Here is a 25,371-nt window from a genome sequence, read left to right on the forward strand (position 1 = left end):
GAAATGGCTCTTTTGTTGCAGTAGCAGCAGAACTTCAAAAGAGTGATTGGTCTTAAAGTCTAAGTCTAAATATCATTAATATAATAGTGGAAGTTTCCTTTAATTCCCCTTCGGTATTTTTGACATTGGAATAGTTGTTTACCCAGGGGCTTGTGATGCGTGTGTGGTGGGGTAGTTTGTCATAAGTGATCAAAGTGGCTCAGGGAAATTGGCAAAGGCAGCATGCATGTTCTGCTTAGCTAGAGGCAGATTCCCTGCATTGGCTAGCAGCAATTTGATGGTGTCCCGAGCTCTCATTTCTGTCATTGAGATATGACTCAAGTCGAGAACAAGGCAGTTATTACCCTATAAAACACTGGAAGTTGGATCTTACTTCAAGGTTTTGATCTACGTAATTAGAACCATAAAATCAAAAGGCAATCAAATTACTTTAACAGTGCAGAGATGGAAACATTGAAATGACCTTATTGAGTTGAGTTGAAGAGTTTGGGTGTAAAGATTGCAGAGTTCGTAGTAGTCATGGGTGCAGATTGGTGTGTGTGTGCAGATTGTCATGCATGTGTTTCTTGTATTTCTTTGCCTGAATAGACAACACACTTAACATAATTAAAATAGCATAATTTGACTGAATGCCGAGAGGCTAAGCCCACTACATGTGACTCAGCCTTGCAGTCATCACTAAAGATAACTGTAGACAGAACAATGTTCACACTGAAGATAAGAGTGGAGTTATAATTCGCAGTGGGTTTGAGGCCCGAAACAAATGCCCTTGTGTGATTGATTACACGCTACAAGCTAATGAGATAAACAGAGCCGTAATCGATTCAGTCGGGGAGGAATGATGCCAGAGGGGCATATGCAGCCGTGTGCAATGACTGTATTGACACGCTCATATTCAAAGAGCCAGTGAAAGAGACCAAGCTGCGCTTCTGGCTGAGAACAGAGCTGTGTCCTCTTTCGCTGCATGGAACTGCTTCGCCCACCACTGCAATCAGGGTCAATGCTGTTCAAATCAAATGCTGGCAAGTCGGTGCACAACAATCAATGCTAAGAAAATGTTTTTCCAGTCAAAGACAAGCGAGATGGTTCTGTTAAGCGGGTAGTCTTGCTTTAAGAGATGGGCAATAGGACGCACATTAAGTGACAAAGGAAATCAAAATATGAGCATAGATGACCATTAGCTTAATTTAGAGTCTATGCTGATGATGCCTCAGTCCTGGCTCTTTGGTTAACAATAAACTGTCTGATATTACAAGTGCTCTGGTTATCCAATTAAAACCTTCATGCTTCACCAAGTTGGCCCTAAGAATGTAGCAAGACTGGACACCGTATGTGATGTTGAGCATGTCTGAGCTGGATGCAGTGACTCATAATTAAAGGAGGGCACATAAAGCATAGGGCATAAGAGCAGCAGAACATTTTTCTCTTCTGAACTGAAGAGAATGTTTTTTTTATTTCTTCATTGCCATACATATTATTTTACTCCTCCTTCTCAAGAATCCTGCTCTATCCCTTTGACTATTTTACACAACAAAAGATTCCAATCTTTTTAAGTTGTTTTTCACCTTCACTGTGAATTAGTTCTTTCAAATAATGCCTTTAAAGCCTTTCTGCATCTTACAGAGAGCAGAGAAATACAATCAGACTGGAAGGACATTCAGAGGAGATGCTTTTAATTGATTCCTTTATGATTGTGTCACTCAAGTCTTGTCTGTGCACCAGAGACATGAGGGGGGAGCCATCAGTCATTCAAGGGGGGGTAGGGGAGCAGAATCTGGCAGTATTGACAGTTTCTCTACATAGAGGGCAAAGGGACTACAGTGTCTGTGTTGCCAATGTGCTACTAAAGATTTATAGGGGACATGTTAAATCTCATCAGTGTCCAAATGCATTCAAAAAATATTATGCTGCACTGTTTGATAATATGCCTTTGAGCAGGCTGGCCATTTTATGTGATTCCCTGTTTGACCTATGAGGGGGACATTTCCTTTTACTGGAGAGGGTTTAGTCTTTAAAAGTGTTTGCTTGAGTGAATGAGATTTATGTGCCAATAAGTCAAGTTTTTTTCTGTTTGAATTGATATTTAACAAACAATCACAGAAGGCTGGTTGTGAGACAGACTGACATTAATACTGTAGCTCATAACCCTCCTCACTAAACTTATATCTAGACATAGACCAGTAACATTATGTAATGATTTAAATAGTCAAAATAATTGTTTCATTTTATTTTCACTCAAAAAAAAAGCCCTAAATTCCAAAGCGAAAGGAAAATTGGGTGATTATGGGTCAGACTGAAGTAAGACTAAAGGTGTCACACAAAATTGATTGATATACTATAATGCTTTAAGTTACAGTCAAACCAGACAGGGTGATTTTTTACCCCAGAGGACAAAAGGTGTATTGCAAGCGAGAGGACATTACGAGGGTAACCTTAAAGAGGAAACCATCAGTGACAAGATTGACTATTTCCATTTTTTTTTCTAATATTTGCTATCACTGCCATTGAGTAGGTATTGAGTATGATAAGGAGAATGTATTCTGCAGAAAAAAAAACAAAAAAACATTTCTTTACATTTTCCACAGCAGTGATTCACAGTAATACTTAATTCTATTGTATTTTTTTTAATGTAATTCATGTAAACACGCTCGTAGCTGGTTTATTTTCTCACTTTTTGGTTATTGACACTGTTTATATTTCCTGTTCCCTGTTTATGAGCTGCTCTAACACCCACATTTCCCCCATTGGGGATCCATAAAGTTTATCTTTATTCTTAAACAAGTTGTTTAAATCTTGTTTTAAGGGCGATGAAGGTCCGTGTTCAATTCCCAGCCTCTACAGTCACATGCCAATGTGTCGTTGGGTAAGAAACGTAACACCAAGTTGCTCCCTCTGCTTCGTCTGTAGAGTGAGAATAAGTATAAATGGAATTAGTAAATCAAAGTTGACTCAAGCACCTTGAGTAGTCAGAATACTAAAAAAGCGTCATACAAGCTCAAGTCCATTTACCATTTTTGTTCTTTTAACATATTTCTTAGAAAAAAGTACTTACACATGTAAAGGTTGAGCAAAATTCCTCCCAGTAGCTTTAAGGAACATTTTATGAAAACTCAACATTAAAAACAGATCTGTTTCTTATTAATATGTATTAAACAAAGTGTTTCTTTTTTCATGGCCATCATTTGTAGCCAAATGAACAAAAGATGATTAAATCAAAGATCAAGCAGTATTTAGTGAAATTTTATTTTTAAATCAAACAAACTGGCCGCGAGGCCAATTTACTCGAGCAAGAAGAATGTCTGTGATTATCACCTATCAGTTATAGTGTCGTTCAAATTAATCAAACATGCTGAAGTACAAAGAGGGAAAACAAGCCTTTACTCTACACTAAGAGCAGGGTGAAGAGATGGAAATCAATACGTATACTCAACATCATACTGCAAATGAAAAGCATGCATGCCACGATAATGGAAATGGATTTCTGTGCGTTGCTCATGTTTTATTCCCATGTAGTGCTGAAAGCTTTATATATGTTGCCTAACAATATGATTGATGTGTGCAAGGGAAAGGCAGTGTATTTCTATTTTGACTCATATTGCAAGGTGTTTAACAGCTGTATGGGTAGGCAAAGAAATAGCCTCTTAGTATATTTTTATTTTCATGACAGATTATTCATTTCATAGTATACACATACATTACTGTCTGTGTGGGTTTCTCAAGTTTAAGAAGCCAGTTGTCATGTTCCAGGTAGGAAACAGGAGAGGAGGACCCAAGTGCAGAATAACCAAAATTTATTAACAAAAGATAAAACAAAAACTTGCGAGGAAAAATCCAAAACGCTCCAAAAAGCAAAAACAAAGGAAATCCAAAAAGGCCACGAGGAGAAACACAGGGAGGAGGGAGAGGAAACAACAGGCCACGACAACCAACATCTGACAAAGACAATGAACCGACAAGAAACTGAGGAAAAACCAGAGACTAAATAGACAAGGGGTAATCAGACGCAGGTGAGACTGACGAGACAGGTGAGGACAATCAGGGTAATCATACAGGCACAAGGAACAAAGAACACAAGAACACTGAGGACAAGTACAAAGTAAAACCCAACACTGACACCACCAAAACCAGATATACAAAATAAAACAGGAAACACTAAAGACTAGACTTAAAACACAAGACAGGAAATAAACTAACAGGCAACATAGGAGGACACAGGGAAACACACTCAAGACTAAAGTAAACACAAGACTATGAAACATTAAAGCACACGAGGGAAACAATCAACACTAGGAAACAAATAACACTAAAGGACAGAATGCAAACTAAAACTAGAAGAAACACAGAGACAAAACCAAACCATGACACCATTGCCTGACCTACCTGAAGTTCGACGCAGTGAGAAACCCAAATGTAAAAAGACAGTGAGAAATAAAGAGAAGATGCACAACATTACAATTCTGATAATTCTGAAAGAAGCAGAAAAAAATCCTTGAGTTGTCTCGTATTGTTTTTAATCAGGAAGACACCCGCTCTGCATTGGGCTTCCTGGTGTGCCTTTGTACGTTTAAAACTTTCACAGTGTCTTTGTGTCGCTCTTTGAGGGTCACACTGTTGTAACTGTTATTTATTTGGTAAACAGACATTTGTGTCTGTCTAGGATGCTATTTCCAGGGTGATACTGTGTTGTTTAATGAAAAAACTTTGACAATGTGCATTTTTCTGAAATTCTATCATATTTTTAGTAAATGCAGTTGGACTTGAAAATACTGTTCTAGTCTTCTGACAACTCAAAGCTCTTTTAAAGTACAAGACACATTTTACCCCTTCACTCTACACTGAGAGCTTGATAGCAGAGGTTGCTATGTAAAGTGTCAACTGCCCATCTGTATTACACCATTCACACACATTCACATATCACAAGTGTAGCAACGGGATTAATTCAGGGTTCAGTGATATGTCCAAAGACTGCAGAAGCTCGCGATTGACTCTCCAAGCTTCTTGTTGACTGAGCCACAGCCGCACCAATTACTCTCATAATGCTTATGAGGCAGTCTCACACATTGACTGTGTGTGCCCGCCCTTAACTTTTAAGAGCAATGTTACCTTACGATACAAGGCTGACATAAGTATATCCCAATCATACGGAACATGCAATTTTATTGGGTGATTGAATATTCATGGCCCTGGCTATAGTTCTTAGTATGGGTCACACTTGATCTTATAAATGTGGCTGTTCAAGGAAGTCTTTGTTTGCTGCAGTGAGTGCAAACTTTGTTTTAGCCTCATGAAATTGAGGCTCATCTGATGGGCACTTTTCTTCACATATCTTTGAATCCAACCGCATAGCAGCAGGCAGGCTTGATGTCTTCATGAAAAACTCCAATATCTTAAGATTTTTCAAAGCAACAATAGCAATTGAAGTTCCCCGTGTGAATGTACCTATAAAATATTCAGTTATTGAATGATAGTATCACATAAATAAAACACTACTGGGACATTGTAAGCAACAACCTGCCATTACTGGGAGAAGTAACAAAAAAATTATTCTACTGTATGTTTAGCCCCCAGTCAATACAATCCCATTCACACTGTTCCTTATAAATAACAGGAGAGATGTCAGTATACTTGATATCTCATGGGATCAACAGATGATTTTTTAGCAAAATTGTAGCTGAGATGAAAAAAGACAAAAATAAAAGTATACTGTAAGATTCGTCTCCAAAATGTCTTGTTTCTCCAATGCTTTTAGATGTTAAAATTGGATTCAGATACTGTTACGCATTTCCAAAAGACAGAGGTTGTTTGTTCTTTTAGTGAGTCTGTAATATTAATAGACAAAGCCTAAGTTATGTCAAACATTTGTTACTGCAAGGGGCGTTGGAAGCCTGTTGATGGCGTTCCATGCTTTAAAAGCAAACTTTCAGTAAACCCGAACGACAGGCTAAGAGCTGGAGTGGAGACAATTTCAAAGCCTTTTGATGATCTCTTACATCGCGCCCGGCTTTTAATCAAGGCAGCCTAAATATGCATAACTTTTTTCCTTCATGAAACCAAAGTGAACGATACAAAAAATCACCCCCATGCAGTGAATGCTGCTGAAGACAACACCTCAACAGACCTATTTTGTTTTTTTGCATCATATGATAGACGTGTTATTTTCTGCTGTAAAAAATTGTATTTTTGAATGAGGTGTACAGGATTGCTGCATCTCTTGGAGCCAGCCTGAAGGGAACACTCAAGGAACTGCATCTTTGCAATATCCTAATGTTTGTCACCCCAGAGGTTGCCCCTTGGTGAAACCCCAGAATACATTGTTTTTAATGACACATTATTTATTTGTATCTCTGAGTGTCTAGCTGTTTCTGGACAATGTGATCATATTCTTGCTCATTTCATTATTGTGCAATGGCAAAATAACATGTTTATATAACATTGATGAAAACAATTATAAACAGAAAACTAAAATAGGCAGTGAAATTTGAACCTGCATCATTATGAACAATAAAAACTAACAAACCATGAACACTGTAATTATTCTGCCAGTAGTTCCTGAATCCCAACATATTGTGTGAGCATGGCAGGAGGGGATATCCCTTTTATCAAAACTCCCTGTTGGTAGAAAGGAAGAACAAAGACAAAGAGATTTTGGCTTGGATACACACACAGCACATAACTATACAGAGACACAAATACTGAATTTTTTTCAGCCTAATTATGTTAGAAAATGTTAACGCTGAAATCCATTTACAAAAGGTAACGTTGTAAGGTAAAGAGAAGCCATTCATGATGTCTTCAGTCTATAAAAGACAAAATGATATTCCCGGAGCACAAACCTACATCTCCATCCAGTCTAAACTCCCCATGTATGAGCCTCCGTTCTGCCTGAAGGCATCAAGGTTGATTCAAGACACAGTGTCAGCCGTAATGCTTTGCTTGCAGCCCTTCTGGTTGGAGGTCATTGTGAACATGCAGGTGTTTTTTCACATGGTATCACCTTGACACAGACGCCCCTGATACCACTGAGCCATAATGTAATTGTGTCATGGTCTGTGTTAAGACGACAAAAGTGAAGCATGGGATGGGCTGTCAGGATGAACAGACAAGAGCCAATAGCCTACACTCAGACTCTATCACTGTTAATTGAACTGGGGGAAAATGGGATGGGAAAGACATAGAGGGAAGAGATCCAGAGAGATAGGAGCAAAGGTAGAGAGCCTGTCCTAATACTAACCTTATCGCTAGATGAGGTTAATTCAAAGTCATGGAAATTCAACAGTCTTATTTGGAAGATAGCAGCTACAATTTAATCTGCACCCATCTGGGGAAAAGTGGCAATTTGTTTAAGAATTTATAGCTAATCGTGTAGTCATGAAATCCAAAAGGATGCTTATGCATGTCAACTTGAAATTGAAGTGCCATCCACAGTAATCCGCTTTGTCAGAAGTTTCAAAATATATATATTTTTTATCACTGTCTTATTTTTAGGAATTGCCAAACTGTCTATATATTATAATGCATTGATCCAAATTGCATTTACAGTACTGGAATTAATTTCCCAAAGGTGTGAGGCTCGAGCAACATTAGCTGTGACTCTCGGCGTCAGCACCGGAGCAAAAATGATAGCCTCATTTGAGCTACTCTGTTCCTGAGAGAACACACTCCTGATGTGTTGGGAATTATGCAACCGCTGCAGCTGCACAGACACATCTGGACTACTTTTTTTTATAATTAAAAGCTTTGCACTTAAACTGTGTTTCTGTGGACTTTGATTTTTTGTAAATAGGATGTGCACAAGAAACCTGGAAAACACACTAAAGAGCATCTAAAACCAGAAAAGCATAATATGGGACCTTTAAGTTCCGGTCAAACCACCATTTCAGATGCTTCCTTGCAAAATTGCGAGTCTTAAACGTTTTCAAAGGGGGAAAAAAAGATGGATGGCAATGAAAGGACAGAAGCCCTAGCTCCATTCATCAAAACCAGACAACCTCTCAGGGTTTGGTGGCACACGTGACAAATGAAGACTGAAGCTCCTGCTGGGGGTGAGAAAGGTTGGAGCTCTAGAAGAAGTTCCAGCTTGATCAAATAGGACAGAGACCACTTATATTTGATCCATATGCTCTCCCCTGTCTGCTTATTATGCTCAGCTTTCATAAAATGTCTCTGAGCTTTTTGTCCTGAGCTATAAATTGCATGACAAATTGGTCTTTGGACTTAAAGCTTGGTTCAATAAGGCCCCAAATTGGTACTTAAAAGTGTGCAGTGAGAATGAGACAGATGCGGCTGAAGGAGGCTGTGGAGACTTGAGCCGGCATAAATCACATTTTGCATTTGCAGGCAGCAGGGAAAAGTGATTCTATTTGAAGCCCCATATCAACTTGAGGCTTCAATGCATATTGTTAAAGCCTCTGGAAAAGGAGAGAGTGTATGTTGGTGAGGAAAAATACATTAACTTGAAGGTCTTTCTTGGACCAGCCCCTTTAAAGCTCTCAAAGCTCCTCTGAAAATAGATGGGCTTTCTTAACATCTCAATTCATCAATTCTTTGTTTTGACATGAGCAGAGGCAGATGTGAACTGTATTGTGGCCAATTTAGAACTTTCACTCAAACAAATAACTTCCTGTATATTAGTATGTGTGTCCTCACTAGACAGCATATTGAACTGAATTAGCTATTCAACCAATAAAACAGTCTATTGTTAACATTTATGCAGCAACTTCAGGGTCCATAAAAAACTTTTTTATGGCTTTCTTTACTGCCTGACAATTGTGCCTCTTCCCAGAAATCAGAGTGAAGTGCTTTCTAGTAAAAGAAGAAGTGGCAGGGGGCGGCAGTGGCGCAGTTGCTTGAGTCTGTTGTCTCTTAACTGGAAGGTCGAGGTGTTGTGTAGGTTGAAGGTTGGAGCGTTCTCCATCACTTACTCCTCTTCCTCTTTTTTCCTTTCTTTTTTTCCCCCGATACTCTAAATGTATAATCTCTCTTCAATTTTCTTTGTTCAACCTCACTGAAAAACCTTTGTTTTCACTGCAATAATACAATGTTTAGCAGGGCAATGAGCATGAGCGCTGTCAGATTGGGCCCCTTAGGGAGGTTTCCTCCTGTCATTGTAAAATGTGCACATTTGCTGCTACTACTGCTTTGGTTTGAGTTTGTGAGCCCTCAGGGGCCTCATACCTAACTGGGGACTCAAGCAGTTGCCTGTTGACATGCAGCGCTTCGGTGCATGGGTGTAAATGGGTAGGTGTGACCTGCAGTGTAAAAACGCTTTGGATAGTCACAAGACAAGAAGAGTGCCGTATAAGCTCAAGTCCATATAGCTGCACAAAAGTTTCAGCATGACCGTGACAATCTTTCCACCTGGTAGACTCAGGCAGAATGAGACCATGAAGACTGAGTTGTGTGATGTTTGTTTCACTTATCTTTTCAGCGAGGCTCAGAGAGAATATATCCTTTTTATGTTATGATTCTTGTCTGTCTGTCAATATCTGGATTAGCCTATGTTCTGAGAGACAGAACAGAACAGCAATAAGGCTGCACTTCACTTTGTTATCACTTTGGGTATCATATCTTATTCAAGGGCACCTTGCCTGCGACGGATGAGAGGGCAGAGTCTGTTTATTTCTCTTTCCATCAGTTATTTTTACAACAACTGAAAGGAACCTCTTTTTTTCATGACTCTTTAAAAAAAAGACATTTTATGACTTAAGCTTAAGGTTTCCGAAGTTGAGACTGATGTTGTAGATGCAATTATGCTGTTTACCTTCACAGCTCTGTATATATAAAGTAACCTAGATGATGGCACCTTGACAGTTATTTCTCTGCTCCTTCGGTTTCAAGACTCTTGAAGCCAGCCTGTCTTACATTTTGTACATCTGTCTGAGTTGTTGATCAGACAGATGGCTAAAGTTTCAGAAAAAAACATTTTATAACTTGATCAGAAGTAAGCATATCATGTGTTGTCACGTTTTGATCCAGTGTTTGATTCTTTTGGCAGCCCCATCCCCAGCCTATAAGCTTGATGAATCAGAATCAACGCCTTTCCACATTTTCAGACTCGTACTGCCTGTCTTAAAAGAACAAGAACCTGCAAAATAACACGTTTCAAATCCAAACAATGACATTAAAGTTCCTACTGGCTCGATGTGACTTAGTTGTTTGTGTTGACTTCATCAGCGCCCGTCTGCAAAGTCACTGACTACGTTTACATGCACACCATTTTCCCATTAAGGTTCATATTCTGGTTAAGGCAATATTCCGAAAAAAGGTGTTTACATGCTCCACAGAGTGCTGAGCTACTGGAATATTCCTGTTTACATGTGAAAAATCTGCACATTCCAAATAAACCGGTAAGTAGTAGCCGTAGCGTCCTGACAAGATGTCATTTAGGTCGTAAACAAATCCTTAAAACAGCATATTCAGGAGCATATTCCAACTAACGCGTTTACATGACCTCATATTCTGGTTGATTCAGGCTTATTCAGGTTTTTAATAATAATAAAAATGAGCTTAATTGGGGTTTTGACAATTGGAATAAGGTGTTTACACGACTCCTCCACAGAGTATTGTCATTATTCCGATTAAACAGGAATATGGTCTGCATGCAAACATCCTCACTGTTAGCAGTGTGGATATCAAAACTGTGCTACTGCTTATACATTTGTGTTAAAATATTTATTTGGAGGATAAAACGTGTCGGATTCTTCACGTCCACATGAAGAGGGCTGTGCATACTGACACACTCTCTCTCTCAAACACACACACACGCAAGGACGTGCAAGTGTGCACATAGACACACTCTCTGTGTTGGCTTAATTATGAACTGACTTTGACTCTGACTTTCATTTCAGCTTAAACCATCCAAATGAAAAGGAATCCACAAAACACTTTAACTTCCTCGGATAATTCTTATCATCAGTGACTCTGATGTGTCTCGGTTTTAGTAAGTTTCTTTTATGAACTCTGATTAAAAATCATGTTTGGTTTTATGTTTGCACGTGTTATTGATTTTTGCTGAGTGCTCAGGGTGGTAAATAATCTCAGCGGATATATTGCTTTCGCTGCAAGTTTAGCTTTGTTTACCAGGGCAGAGGTTTTTAATTGCTCTCTATATGCTCACTGCTCAGAGCAGTGTTGCGTCATATGGAAATGTATTGGATTTGAGACATTTGTTGAGCTTAATTAAATTCATTTCTGGGCTTTTGTTTGAAAAAAAACCCTGATTTTTGAGAAACGGCAACTTGATAGGTTTGTTGCACTGTGTGACAATTATACGACCTCTCTGCTTTTGGCTGATGTGACAGATCTGATCTAATATCAGTATCAAGTCCAATATTGGCTTAATTTTCAGATCAGATATTAGACTCACAGCTTGATTTAAGAGCGATCATTAGACACTTTAAATATTCTTAGCTCGCACAGTCTCACTTTCAAGACATTCACACTGAACTGTACAATCGTCTCGTCATCGTTATAGATAAAAATGATTGCTCATTTACACCACATTCTCACGCTGATGTAAGATCTATTCAAAGTGCCCATCAGCATTTCCTCTTCCATAAACATTCACACACTACTGGCTATGCCACTCAGAGGCAATTTGGTGCTCAGTGTCTTGACCAAGGACACTTTGACATGTGGTTGCAGAAGCTAAGGGTCGAACCCACTGGAGATGAGTCTACCACTAAGCCACAGCTGCCATTGGGGTTAAACTTAATATGACGCAAGACTCTAGCTGTAGACAATCAATGTGTGAGCAGAAATTGGAGTCAGGCGAGTGCGTTGCCTGGTTGTGTTTAAGATAAAGTGGGATTTTAGATTGACCTAAAATATGTAATAATTTGTATACAGATATTTTCACGTTCACTGCTTTCATCTTAAAATTAACATTCTCCTTCAGCCCCACGATGTCAGTTTTTTTCAAAATGATCAAGGTGAAATTTTCAAAGCAAAGCATTTTCCCAAACCCTTGGAAAAAATAGATTTTCTAGAACAGCACCTCTTTAATGAGAAATTAAGAATTGCATTCTTCCCCGGCTTATGCATGCCTATAAGGGAAGCAGTTCCTGTTATATATTTGGGAGAGTGCAGTCCGAAAATATATCTGCTGAATTGCTGGATAAATGTGTGCTACAGTCTCAAAAATATTGGAAATGCAGGCTGTACACCACATCCTCCCCTCTGAGATCAGATAAAAAAGGAAGCTTTGGACCCCTGTGCCCTCCAACTCAATGTCAGTCACTCACACTGAGGCCAGTTTTTCTGTGGTAACACTGTAGAGAATTCTGGGTCTCTCACCGACTGCTGCAGTACAACCTATCAGTCACTTTATAAAGCCGCTTTTTTCTACTTTTTTTTTTTTTTTGCCTTGAGCGAGTGTTACGCATGGTTGAGTGTCCACAGGGAGCCTCCGTGAACATGAAGTCCCAGTGTGACAGGTCAGTTCCCAAATAGAGGTGACTCCTCCAACACTTAACCACTTACCACCACACACCTGTGCCTACAATAACACTACATAGATTAATATACAGAATTCAAACGTGCGTGCATGAGCCATGTGCCAAGTTATCCAGACAGATTCAGACAGAGGTAAATGACTGAAACCCTTTTTAAAGTCACAGTGCACAAGATAATTGGATTCAAAATGATAATCAAAATGTGAGTCTCTCCTGCCATTAACGTGTTCTGTGAAATATACTGGTCAGATGATTTATCTTTTCTTATCAACAGTTTGCAAATAGATTATCCTAGCTATAGAAACACATCCAGTAAGCTCTGCCATTTCATCCCACTCAGCAATTAGGCCACACTTCTACCTTCAATGTTTGTAATGTGATCTGCTTTGTCTGCAAAATCCTTCCCTTCATTAGGGCGGCTGTCTCACCAAATACTAGCAATTACAATGAGGAACATTTTCATAGCAGGGAATCCATTCTGCAAGTGAGATGGAAGCAGTTTCTTCCTGTGGACTGGGCTGACATATTGCAGCTCTGCAGCAATTAAGTGGAGGCTACACAGAAACACATACAAAGTTGAATTCTTCAAGACACTGACTTGAGAGTTTTCTGGCCCAAATGATAGTCTGGTTTGATCACTCTGAGCCTGGCTGTAATGGCTTGCAATCCAGAGATATCCCATCCATCAAAAACCTTTATGTTTATGCCAAAAGCGATGCTTTAGACCAGCAGTCCCAGGAGTGTATCAAATCAATTACCAGATCCTTTAACAGGCACCACAGGGCGTATTATGGGGCTTGTTTAAAGATAACATTGAGGAACAGAAGCCTCATTGTGAAATAAAAAAAATCCAGTTGAGATGTTTGTATAAGACTTTTTTTTTTTTTTAAAGATTTTAATCAAACAGTTCCTGAGGGGAACATATAAAGTGCTTGACTCTGCATTTTAAAAGTTGGGGGGGGGGGGGGGGGGGGAGAGAGACATAGCCTTTTCCAATACTATTGAATCAGCAAGCAAATAAACAAACTGGTACTGCGCCTCAGATCTATCTGCAATGATTTAACAACACATTTTTTTCTGCAATGTTTTCTCTGTTCCTCAGTCAATGGATGGAAATTTCGACTTTCACAAAGGCAGATGACGATGAGCATGGTCTTGTTACCTGCTCTTTTGTTAATGTTAACTGACAAAGAGTAAGGTCCTTTACCTGCTTTTTGTAAAGTGTCTCGAGATAACACCTGTTATGAATTGACGCCATACAAATAAAGATTAATTAAAGGGACCGGTCTTACTCTACCAAATTGAGATGCTGTAGTTGTTTTCAGCAATCCTAACATATAAAACCCTCTGCAGTCACCACAAATGGCCTTTTGTTGTTGTTACTCTGGAGGAGGCATTACCTATTAGTATTTTGGAAGTCCAAATCCCCTGATCGCATGTGAAGTGCCAGAAAGAGCACTGAGTGAACCAGACAGTGCTCTGTCAGGCCTGCTGACGACAGACGAGGGAAGATGCCCCGTCATTTGTCTCTGTTCTGATCGGACCTGTCAGTTAGGATTCATCCTGCGAGAAAAATGTTGTCCACTCATGCAGGTTCTGTCACAAGTACGACTTCTTAAAACTTGGAGGGACAGACAGACAGACAGACATTTTTGTAATATCTTAAATGTACAGCAAATCGTACATCTTAACTTTTCTGTACTTTTCTGTTATTGTAGCCGAGCGTTGCATAAAGCCCATTGTTATTTTTAAACCCGGTGTAGGAGTCATCATGTGGCTCACACAGCTGCCTGTCAGACGATGCCGTGAGGGAACTGTTAACCATGTCTTTATCCAAACGTGGCAGGTTGTCCAAACTATGCGATAGCACTGATCCAACAAGGACAACTGTGCTCTTCCTAATGCCTCCCCACTCACTGAGATTACCTATAAGCCTGCAGTTTTACGGGTAGAGGAGCCGTTCAATTTTCCCCCACCCTTGTAATTATGCAGACTAGGAGTATGAAGCATGTGATTTTGTTCTAAGGCAGAAGGCATATTACCTTTTTAGGGTGTCAAGGGCAGCACCTCAGGGAGCAATGTATAATTGCAGCTCACAGGGCTAAATTAGAGCATGTAAGAGGGATTTTCTTATTGTTTGCTTGACTGCACTGGGTGCCACTGCCACAGTCATATTCAAACTGTCAGTGAGCAATTTTAAAGGGAAACATTTAGGTAATATGGCTCTGCAAAAGGCATTCATGCAGCTTATAAACAGGCAGTGTTTTGGGCTGCACATTGAAAGATTAGTGACATTAACACATCTGGGAAAGAGTTTAAGTCAACATTAATGGGATTGCTCCATCGTAATTTCAGGCCAGTCGACCTGAGGTTTTTTTTAGGACAACTTGGTAGATGTAAATATGCATCAAGGTTTGTTGCCCTGCAGTCACATGTCGAAGTGTCCTTGGGCAAGAAACCTTTTATAGCAACCTCCACCGTCATTGTGTGAATATGTGTAAAAGTAATAAACTCAAGTCCATTTACTATTCTTTTTATGCATTATCTCCATTTCAATGCATTTAAGTCAATTATCAACATGGGATTTGCTCACGTTTTTATAATATTGCAGGAAAAAAAACAGATTTGTGTATTGCTGTCCCCAACATATATAGAATCCGCTTATTTACTCCAAAGAGCATTCTGCAACAAATTCAGGGTGAAGTTTTTGATTTTTTTATATATGACTCACTGTGAAATAAGTTTATTAAACTGGGCAGAAGACTGGACATTCCTAATGCTCACTGTTAGCATGCTTATGTTAGCATTTAGCTCAAGTAACCACAGCCTTAAAGAGATACTTCACCCATTTGCATGAAGCTTTGTATCATTAGAAACAGTAATAGTAGTAGTGTTGAATGGTCGTGAATCCAACCCTCATTTTGCCCTGAGACGAGAAAAATATGTTTTTCTTTGCCTGGAAGTTTTCTTCATGTGATGCAAAAAGCATCATATTGCATCACATGAAGAAAACTTCCAGGCAAAGAAAAACATATTTTTCTCTTTTTTCTTCTAATGATACACAGCTTCATGTAAATGGGTGAAGTACCCCTTTAAGCTTCAGACTTTTAGGTTGTCTTGTTTGATCCATAGAATGCGTTTAACTTTCAGATTAAAAAGATGAAGTACAACACATGATATAATTTGAGTGTAAGCTCAAGAGTTAATGTCAACAGTGTGAAAATGGACTAATAAATGAACTATGGCAGCAAAGTGGATCTTTGTTGGCAGTGATTGGCCTGCAGTCACTGTTACAATCCTTTTGCTGTTCACGGAAGCATAGGGGTCTGTAGAAGTTGGGGACAACAATCAAAGAGCAATGTTTGATACTTTGAGAGGCCAAAACAGGTGATACAAAGTGATAAATATTTCAAGCAGTATAGAGACCTGACAGTTGTGATAATTGCAGCTCATAAACATTTATCACAGTAAAGCGATTCAACTGCAGGCCCAGAGCATGTCGTCACCTCCTAAATTCCCTTACAAAGTGCTTTTGCCGCTTGCTGTCAGCCTTACCATTCTGTAATGTAATGCCTGGGAGCATGTGTGAGAGGCAAAACTGCCAACCGCAACAGTTACCTCCTAGCCAGAAGTAAAAATGAACCCCCTCTCCTGGAATATCTCTGTTTGGATCAATTGAACCTTTGCAGAAGCTGAAGATTACCCTGGAAGGTTATACTCCAGCTTTTAAGATGAAAGACATCTAGTGAAAGGTTGTCTTATCACTTTGGGAGTGGGTGTGCTATTAGTGTAATGGTACTCAAAGCGTCAACACTGGCCTGTCATATTGCCAATTCCAAGGGTAAAATGCTGTGAAGTACACAGGAGCTAAAACCAAACTTTGTAAACAAATAGATTTTATGTCAGTGATTGGGTCTGAATGTGTTCTAATACAAATGTAGAATAATCCATGGATATATAACAGGAGGAGCTCTGCTAGTATTTGAAACAGTATTTGAGGGCAGTGCTGAGTTCAAACAGGACACGGCCAGGCGCCGTTATCTATTTATACCCCAGAGACCAACTGAGATTCTGGCTGTTTCACCCAGCGGCATCTTTAGGCTGACGATGTTATTCCTGTACAGCTCTGCAGCTCTGGTTCAGGCTGGAAATCCTTCACAGGGATCAGTTTATTCCAGAAATGCTGGTGGGTGTGTGTGTGTGCGTGTGTGTGTGTGTGTGTGTGTGAGTATGTGAGGTGGGGGGAAGAGAGGTAATGATATTGCCTGTAAAGCCACAACCTTCTCCTGTCCTCCGCCTTTATCACAAGTTCTTCCTGAGGGGGATCAGCACACAGCGTTGAGGGGCGGCTCTTCAAAAGTATCTCCCAAACTCCTGGAGGAGAAGTATTGCACTTTGCACAATGCATTGAGCAATGCAACACAGATTTAAACAAGTTAATTAATAATATAAAGCAAAAATACTTCAATATATTTGATCCTAAAATGTATTTGAATTATAGATGACGTGAAATTCACTGCATGCTTTATTCATCAATGTTAAATAACATTATTCAATATTACCTGCATTAGTCCCTTTTTTTCTGGAAACTGTGGGGTTGCTTCAACTGAGGCCCCCGACCTCAGTCGAAGAATCAAAAGACTTTGGCCCAAGCCTCGTTCAGATGGCATATTTTTTTATTTTTCTGTTTCATGTTAGCAAGTTAAAATATATTCCTAAAATAAAAAATGTAAAGTCTAAATAGCTTTGACAATTTTCCACATTTTATGAAAATTAACCGTTGTTTGATAACCTAATTTAATAACCTGAGCTAAATACAGAAAGCTTTTACAAAAAAATTAACATCACAGGGTTGATCCTGAGAAAAACAAATAAAAAAACAGATTAAGAAGTACACAAAAATCAAAGTATTTGATGTCCTTTTATTAAAGGTTTTCTTTTGTGAATCATTTGATTCTGATCTGCAAAGCCTTACTAGAAAAGAATTAGAACACAATATTTTCATTAGCATTATTTTTGAAGAGGTCAAAATACAAAAGGTATATATATATATACTTTATATATATATATATATATATATATATATATATATATATATATATATATATATAAAGGAATATTTTTCAAAATATATCTAAAAAAACCTGTGGCCCACAAGCCTACGCAACAATTTTGGCCCACAAGAAAAAGTTTAGACATCACTGGCATAGGTTAAAGATAAGATATCTTCCCAGACCAGACTCTTGCTCTGGAAGTTGTCAGATGGACTAGGAAATGGTGTTTACACATTTTTGCTGAATGTGTAGGGCTGGAGAAAATAAAATGGACTACTGACCTTAACATCCTGGCTATGCTCATGATTTCCAGTGTCTTTCATTGTAGTATTCAACAATGCTTATTATCGCTGTAGCCATAGCGGGGCAGGTTTAATAGCTCTGGCTCTGAGCCAGAACATGAGGAGTTTTGGCGTTGTCAGAGCCGCGTGAATCGATGCAGCTACGATGTAATTGGCCACAGAGCAGAAACCCTGTAACAATGTCTTATATTTCTGGAGAAAGGGCAGCTCGTGGAGCACTTCATTGATATTTAGTGCATTTATGTCCATTATCAATGGGACTACTGCTGCTCAGATTGTTTCATATAAACTCTGTTGGACTCCGATGGCTACTAAACTGTGTTGGATTTTTGAAGTGGAGCTTTTCAAAAAGGGGAATAGTAGTAGAAAGGAATAAACGATAGAAAGATATAACAGCATGGTCACCGTGTATCGCCTTTTTAATATCTTGGAATTCTTGGTTTTGTACAGAGGCAGCAGGTTTCCTATTAAACAGGTAACATGAGACAGAAAGATGGAAAGAATGGAAAGAATAAAGACAACAGCACACACAAATAAATAGTTCCTATGATTTAACCTGTGCCAAGATTTAAACACACCATCAGTTCCAGCTGCCGTGTGTCTCCATGGCAACCCGTGGTCAGGCTGAGCTCAGCACAGTACTTATTTGGTCTTGAGGAAAACAGAAACAGAAGGTCAAGCAAAGGCTGCTCTCCTAAGCTGTGATGAGAAAACACAGCAACAGTATTGACACCAGCCTGTAAATTGCCACAAGTATGCAAATGATCTCGCTTGAGTAAAGTCTCTGCCGCATCAGTCATAAACTTCTTGTGCTGTTTTAATGTCAGTGCACACAGCATGCAATTAAATTGTATACACAGAATGCATGAGGTATGTCGTGAGATTATTGCTGGAAAATCTTTTTATGTAAATCACCTTGCAGATAATAACATCACGTCATAGCTATTAAGCCGCTGACATTTCCTTTATTCTTTAATGGGAGCATAATGAAAGGCTAACATTAAACTCAACCTGCTTCTACCCAACTGATAATCCACTAAATGGGTAATTATGATTAGACTGGGTGGTTGTGAGTTGTGGGGGCGACCTGCAAGTGTGATGATTGTTCTTGTAAAAGGACAACCTGTGCTCTGTGGCTTGGCCTTCATTGAGCTGTCAGGAGCTGTGGGGGATGCGGCACTGTCAGCCCGCCTGCCCACCTCCACCTCCACCACCCACAGAATCGATCATGCCGCCGCCTCCCAGAGAAACCCAACCACCGCAGCTCCTCCAATTACTGCTGATGAGCCACATCTTTCTATCCAAATGGGCGTCATAGCCATACAGTGCCTTTCAGAATCAGAGAAAGAAACCGAGAGAGAAAGAGAGAGAGAGATAGAGAGAGAGAGTGAGAGAGAGAAAGGATGGAGTGGCCAGCTTACAGTGGAAAAGAGAGAAGGATACAGAGTGACAGAGAAGGAATGTGGTGACAAGCGTGCAAGCTGATGAAACCTTTTATGCTGAACTTTGCCAAGACGGATGCGGAACTTAGAGCTGCATGTGCATTATTAATATTGACCACTTACACAAGAATAAAGAGGCATTTACTCACCAACTGACATTGCCTGAATTAATCATAGAGGAATATTCAAAGGCATGATGAATTCTCTTTCATAACAACCCTGGCAAAAATCTTTTAAATGACAGATGTCTTCAGAAGGAGATGTCTTCAAAAGGCAGTCAGGGCCATCATTATCACTGGCATTATCTGAGGCAGCATTAAAGATTCAGCAGACAGAGGACAGGTTGTTTTTTTGTTTTTTTCTTTCTCAGCAGGGAATTTTCCACTTGTCCGAAAACACACCCTGAATATTCAACACAGAGTAAAAGTGATAAATGAATGGAGCTGTTTAGTGATGGGGTTCTGCATTTCAGTTGATTTTCTGCAGTGCATTGGAGCACAGGTCTGACCCTGAAAAGATACTGTCATGAAAAGCAGTTACGGCAGCCCATTTTGCTGAGAAAAAAAAAAAAAAGCATGTGACTCACCCTGCTGATAGTGCAGTGGCTGCCTTTCGCGCCTTGGGCAAGTAAGCCTGTAAGTCTATTGTACTATATATTCCATATACTTTAATAGCGCGTGTGTGTGTGTCTGTGCGTGTGTGTGTGTGTGTGTGTGTGTGTGTGTGTGTGTGTGTGTGTGTGTGTCTAGGTCTGTGTTTTTTTTGTTTTGTCCTGCACGTTACTCCTTGTGGTTCAATCAAGTGGAAGCAAAATGAGAGAGGTTTGTCCCTGCTGGGCTCTTAATATTTATACAGACTCCATAAAATTATAACATTTATCAAAAAAATGTGCAGCAGTCAGTGACTACTGCGTCTTATGTGCATTTCGTTTTGGAGGCAGGCTGGATTATTTTTTTTTCCTTCTTCGCGACAACCTTTACAGAAAGTCCTGTGTATGTGGAGTAGGTTTTCACCATGTGTAAAAAAGGAGTCAAGCCCTATCTCTAATATGCTAGGTCACATTCAGAGTCAATCAATACAAGCAACACCCTATATTGGTTCATCTCTCTCTCTTTGCCCCCTCCATCCGATGCATCATATCCACAGTCTTCGCGTTTTGTCCTCCATCCTTCACTGTCAGATGCACAGACTGACGTGGTAGCAGTGGTCAGCTCTTATTGGCGCCAACACAGCCTTGGCTAACAGGATGAGCTTGTCTGAAAGTGTGTGAAATTGCCTCGCCTCGCTCTCGCACACATACACTTGCGACTGTCTTGGTGTTTGGTGTCCTGTCGTGCAGCAGAACATGACAGAACTGTTGTTGAAAAGTGTCAGAGCCGTCTGTCCTGGCAGTCACACTCAGTTCTTGAGCCTGTGCTGTGACTTCATTAACACCTTCGAAAGGTTTTTGGGATGATGCTTTAGCTTTTTTGGTACAGCTGTTAGCCTCTGCACAAAGTGCTACATCAGTGGGGGGATTTCACTCAGACCCCGACAATTTTTTGACCACTGTCTGTCTCTCTTCAGCTGTCCTATTAATAATGGCAACAGCCAAAAATCAGACTGATAAAAACAATACGAAAAGAAAACCTGTAGAAGTTTTAAGGCCATTTTATATGGTAAGAAATATTAAACTCTTCCTAAGTACAACTCTTGTATCATAAGAAATGTTACTTTCTAGGAGCTTGTTCAAGGATAAAACTCGACTTAACATAGATTTCTGCTTCTTAAAAATACATTTTTTTTCTGTGTTGCTTGGTGCTCATGATGGATTGACGTTGGGTATTTGCAACATAACAATGAGTGAGGTCTTTTACCTGCTTTTTGTAAAGTGTCTCGTGATAACATTTGTTATGAATTAGTGCTACACAAACACAGGTTGATTGATTGATGACCCTCCCAACAAATATTAAACCCAAGAACAATCAATTGACTGTTTGTTTTTTTTAACTAAGCCTTGCAATTGACTGTGGAAAATGAGCTCTTAAAACAAAATAAACTAAATTAACTAAATTAGATTGCAGGGTTTTTTTTTGTAGCATCCATAATCAACAAAATAAAGGATGAGTATAACAATAGTCAAAATAAAGGATGTGTATAACAACAGTCAAAATAAAGGATGTGGAAAATAAAGGATGTGTATAACATAAGTCAAGTAGTTGTAGTTTATACATCATATTTTGTTGCTATGTAAATTAGCCAACCAGACAATCTCATGACACTTTTCAAAGACTTTAACACTATCAGTCACTATCACTATCATTTGCTCAGTGCACACGACTGCTATCAACAGGCAATTTGTGTTCAGAGTAGTAACCATAGCTACGCATGGTACATTTTGAGCTAGAGCTTGGTTTTATGAGCTTTTAACCCCTGTTGAGCAGAGGCCTAGCTTGACATGTGTGGCTGTTTGAGCTATTTCTGTAAGCACTGTGATGACCTGCAAACAGTCTCTGTTTTTTTTTAAATGACAAATATATATATAAAAAACCAATACTAATAAAAGAGTTTATGTGACTGAATTCTGCTCATATTTGATTATGCTCCCGCAATCTGTTTCAAGGTTTTTTCTGTGTTGTGTTTACATAATTCATGTTTTTTTGTTGTTAATATATGCACGTTTATATCTAATATTTTTGTTGATGCAGTAAAGACATAACGTAAACACCACTTGGGCCTCTACAGGAGACCCACTAACACTAATCAGCTGTCAGTTGAACACCAACAAGAGGAAGCGTTGGTGTTACAATGATGTATTGTTCCCTCCCATGCAGGAGGTGCAGGTTTGAACAGACCTTTCAATCTCCATCATGTCAAAGCAGAATACAACTAGTGTGATGAAGGGGGACGGTGTGTATGGGAGGGTTGTTCTTTGTGTAATGCTGTCAAACCACAAAGGGCATTTACACTAATACACCATATGTAGGAGACAACTCAGAATGATTAGAAGAAAATGGATTACTTTGTAGAAAAAAAATATAGACCTGCTTAATTAAAACTAATTAGAAAAATAAAAACAAATGAGAAATAGTGTTCAACATTTCTACGTACATACATTTATGATGCTGAACGTTTGGTACATAAGGTGATGTTCATTGCATTCATTTAGTTTGAATATATAACATTTTTGTATTTAGTGAAAAATAATTTTGGGAGCAGTTATGCCCACATGCCCCATGTTCAGAGGCTGCAGTCTTCATTGCAGGAGCTGTGCTTTAGAATCCAACCTCAGTCCTTTGCTGCATGTCATCCCCCCACTCTCTCCTCACAGCACTTACTGTCCTTTTTCAGCTGTCATATATATTAAAGGCAAAAAGGCCCAAAAATAACTTTTAACAAAAAAAATCCATGTTGGATAGCTGCTTTTGAATTATTCTGCATTCAGCATTTTACTATTCTCTTATTCAGGCATGTTATGTGACTTCAGTTCTATATTTCTGAAATAGAAATACTGTATAAATCCTATAATTTACTGTGTTCGAGAAGTTCCTCAAAGTCATCTTATTTAAATTACATCTAGGATATATTTTTAGAAGTAATCTCTGATTTAACGAAGATAATATTATATGTATGAAGACAACAACAGTAACACTTTATACTGGGTACATACATTTTGAATAGTTAGTGGGAAACGAATGAGGAGCTTAGTAGCTATCCATTAGCTAACGGGTAGATAGTGAGTCACTCCTTATTACATATTATAGAGTTATTGATGATTTATCAGAGAACAACATGGGGCATTATACTGGGTAATTGATGAATATCACCTTAACATTAGTTGCTTCTTTAGTGAAGTGAGTCATAATTATAATAGGTCCTTGTTTGTAATGTTGCACATTCTGTGTACCTTAATGTAAAGTGATACCCCAAAAAAGGTCTGGCAGTGCAGAGAGTTCTGATTGAAATTTGATTTGATTTATGGCAGGAAAAAAACAGCAAAATGCACGATACATATACATTATTATATATAAGTTAATGTCTAGTGAAAAAAATAAGCTAAGAACAGTGCTTACATGAATGCAAAAGGGGGGAGTTGACCCTGCAGCTCCTTTTTGCTGCTCTCTCATCTCTGCGTCCATGTCCCCATCTCTCCTCTTTTGTTGATGTTATTTGGCACCACTGAGCATGTTTTAAATCCTGGGGCTCAAGTGGACTATCTGTGAGTCAGCTGGATCTACAGAAGAGGCATTCCCCGTGGTTTTGAGATAATTACTTTCTTCCCTTATGACAACCCTATTGAATTTAGATTAGGCCAATAACAAACCTGCGACACTGCGTGCCCTCTGCTTTGCACATTGTTAATAGGCTGTTAATGTGCCTGACCCTTGTCTAGTTTTTTTTTCTCGTGGCATCAGCTGGTCCCCTGTCTATAACCACAGTGGCTGCCCACAGGCGTGTACATTCAACACTGTGGCAAGATGAGGCTGACAGAGGAAGTCTCATCAATAATGGAGAGCTGTAGCCTGGGGAGTCGTGCAGAGGAATTGTGCCGGAGTGAGTGAGATGTGCAGCTGGTGTGTTTGTGTCATTCTTCCAAATGGATATTTTAAAATTGTGTTCCCCAGAGAGCATGCAAAAGAGAAAGCGTGTTATTAATAGCCGATGGGCTGCATAAGTTGTCAAATTGCTGTTTAGATGCGCGCTTTTGCATAATTTAGTCTTTATTGACATTTTCTTTTGCTGTTCTAGCATTTCTCCAGAGAGTTTGAAAAATAAATGTATAAATAACACATTGTATCCAATTATAAATAAATTTTCCATTTTTTTCTCATCAGTACAGGTTCTACTCTTATCTGAAATATGAAATACCTGAATAAATATCTAGCTGAAGTCAGCAACCAACAAGAGTGATGTTCTAAATGGTACCCACTAAAATGAGCTGTCGCTGTCAGCACCTCATCAGAGTCGTCAGAGGACAAAACACATGACAGTTCTCCAGATGCAAACACAAACTCTGTCACTGAGGCACTGAGAATGACCACAGTAGCTGTTGTAGAACGGCAGCGTCTCCTCCCAACTGCCACCATGCTTATTCCCTTTCGTCAATGCCTCTCATTGTGTGAGGAAGAGGAGGCCCATCCTTCCTAATGGCTCTCGTGCTCGTGTTTTTCCAGGGGACAGCTCTGAGGACGGGGAAACTGTGTGTTGGGTTTGGATGTACCTGGTGACACAGCTTCCACTGCATTTGACCTCCTTCAACCGCACACATATCCTCTTTCCAGGCGGCATCAATTAGGGCTGAGAGTTGTGGCGGTATCCGGCGATACCGACGCAAGGAGGAACAGAACACACTGGAGGAGGGGCTTGCTTGCGCTGTGTGAGTATCCCATTGTTCTCATTGTTGTGGGGAAACACATTTCCATACATCTGACCACCACAATGTGACCCATTCCCAAGAAGTTGATGTATTTGGGGTTGGTAAATAATCAATTCGTAAAGAGAAAGTATTCCAAGAATGAATGCAAGATATTGATTCCCCTTGTTAGGAGCAGTGTATCTCTGTCCAGTTTGTCAAATATATGAGGATGAGCCCCGGCATAAACTGCCTGACAGCCCAACTGACCTTGACAGTCTTGCTCTGTTGTCTTTTTTCAACTGTCACTCAAACCATGTAAAAAAAAAACACACAGCTCCCTTATTTATTCCATTTTTTTCTTACAAGGCAGTTTTATTAAAGACTCTTTGAAGCATCAGAGGACGTGGTTAAAGCATAAAAGAAACTGCATGTGACAGTATCTCTCGCCACTGTATACTGTCTGTCTCCCTGCTTTCCATTCTTCGCTTCCTGCCCAATATTTGTCCCATTTTCACCTAGAAATCCAGTTGAGGAATAAGGTGGAGGAGAGAGGCCAAATGATCTGACAGATCCTCTTACCGCTGCTGTCTATGATCCCCGCGGCCTCTGAAATTATTAGTGGCTGATATATATGTAGGTATAACACATGGGAGCAGGAGGGAGAGGGTTGGGAGGTGAAAAAGACACAGACGTGATGGTGTGAGGGCGTAAGAGCTAATGCCGCTGATGAGATAATCTAAAGGCGTGGAGACAGCAAATGATGAGATAGTGAGGAGGGGAGAAAGG

At 39.5% G+C, this 25,371-nt stretch overlaps 1 protein-coding gene across 4 annotated transcripts in view; it reads left to right on the plus strand.

The window, feature by feature from the left end:
* Window positions 1-25,371, plus strand: part of b3gat1a (beta-1,3-glucuronyltransferase 1 (glucuronosyltransferase P) a) — a 66,768-nt gene that overhangs the window by 12,207 nt on the left and 29,190 nt on the right. For all 4 annotated transcript variants that reach the window (XM_079353998.1, XM_079353999.1, XM_079353997.1 and 1 more), the window contains one exon: window positions 24,404-24,606. The gene's annotated coding sequence lies outside the window, so the exon portion shown is untranslated. The remainder of the gene's footprint in view (window positions 1-24,403; window positions 24,607-25,371) is intronic.

The sequence above is a fragment of the Symphodus melops genome (assembly GCF_947650265.1).
Source record: "Symphodus melops genome assembly, chromosome: 10".
Lineage (NCBI taxonomy): Eukaryota > Metazoa > Chordata > Actinopteri > Labriformes > Labridae > Symphodus > Symphodus melops.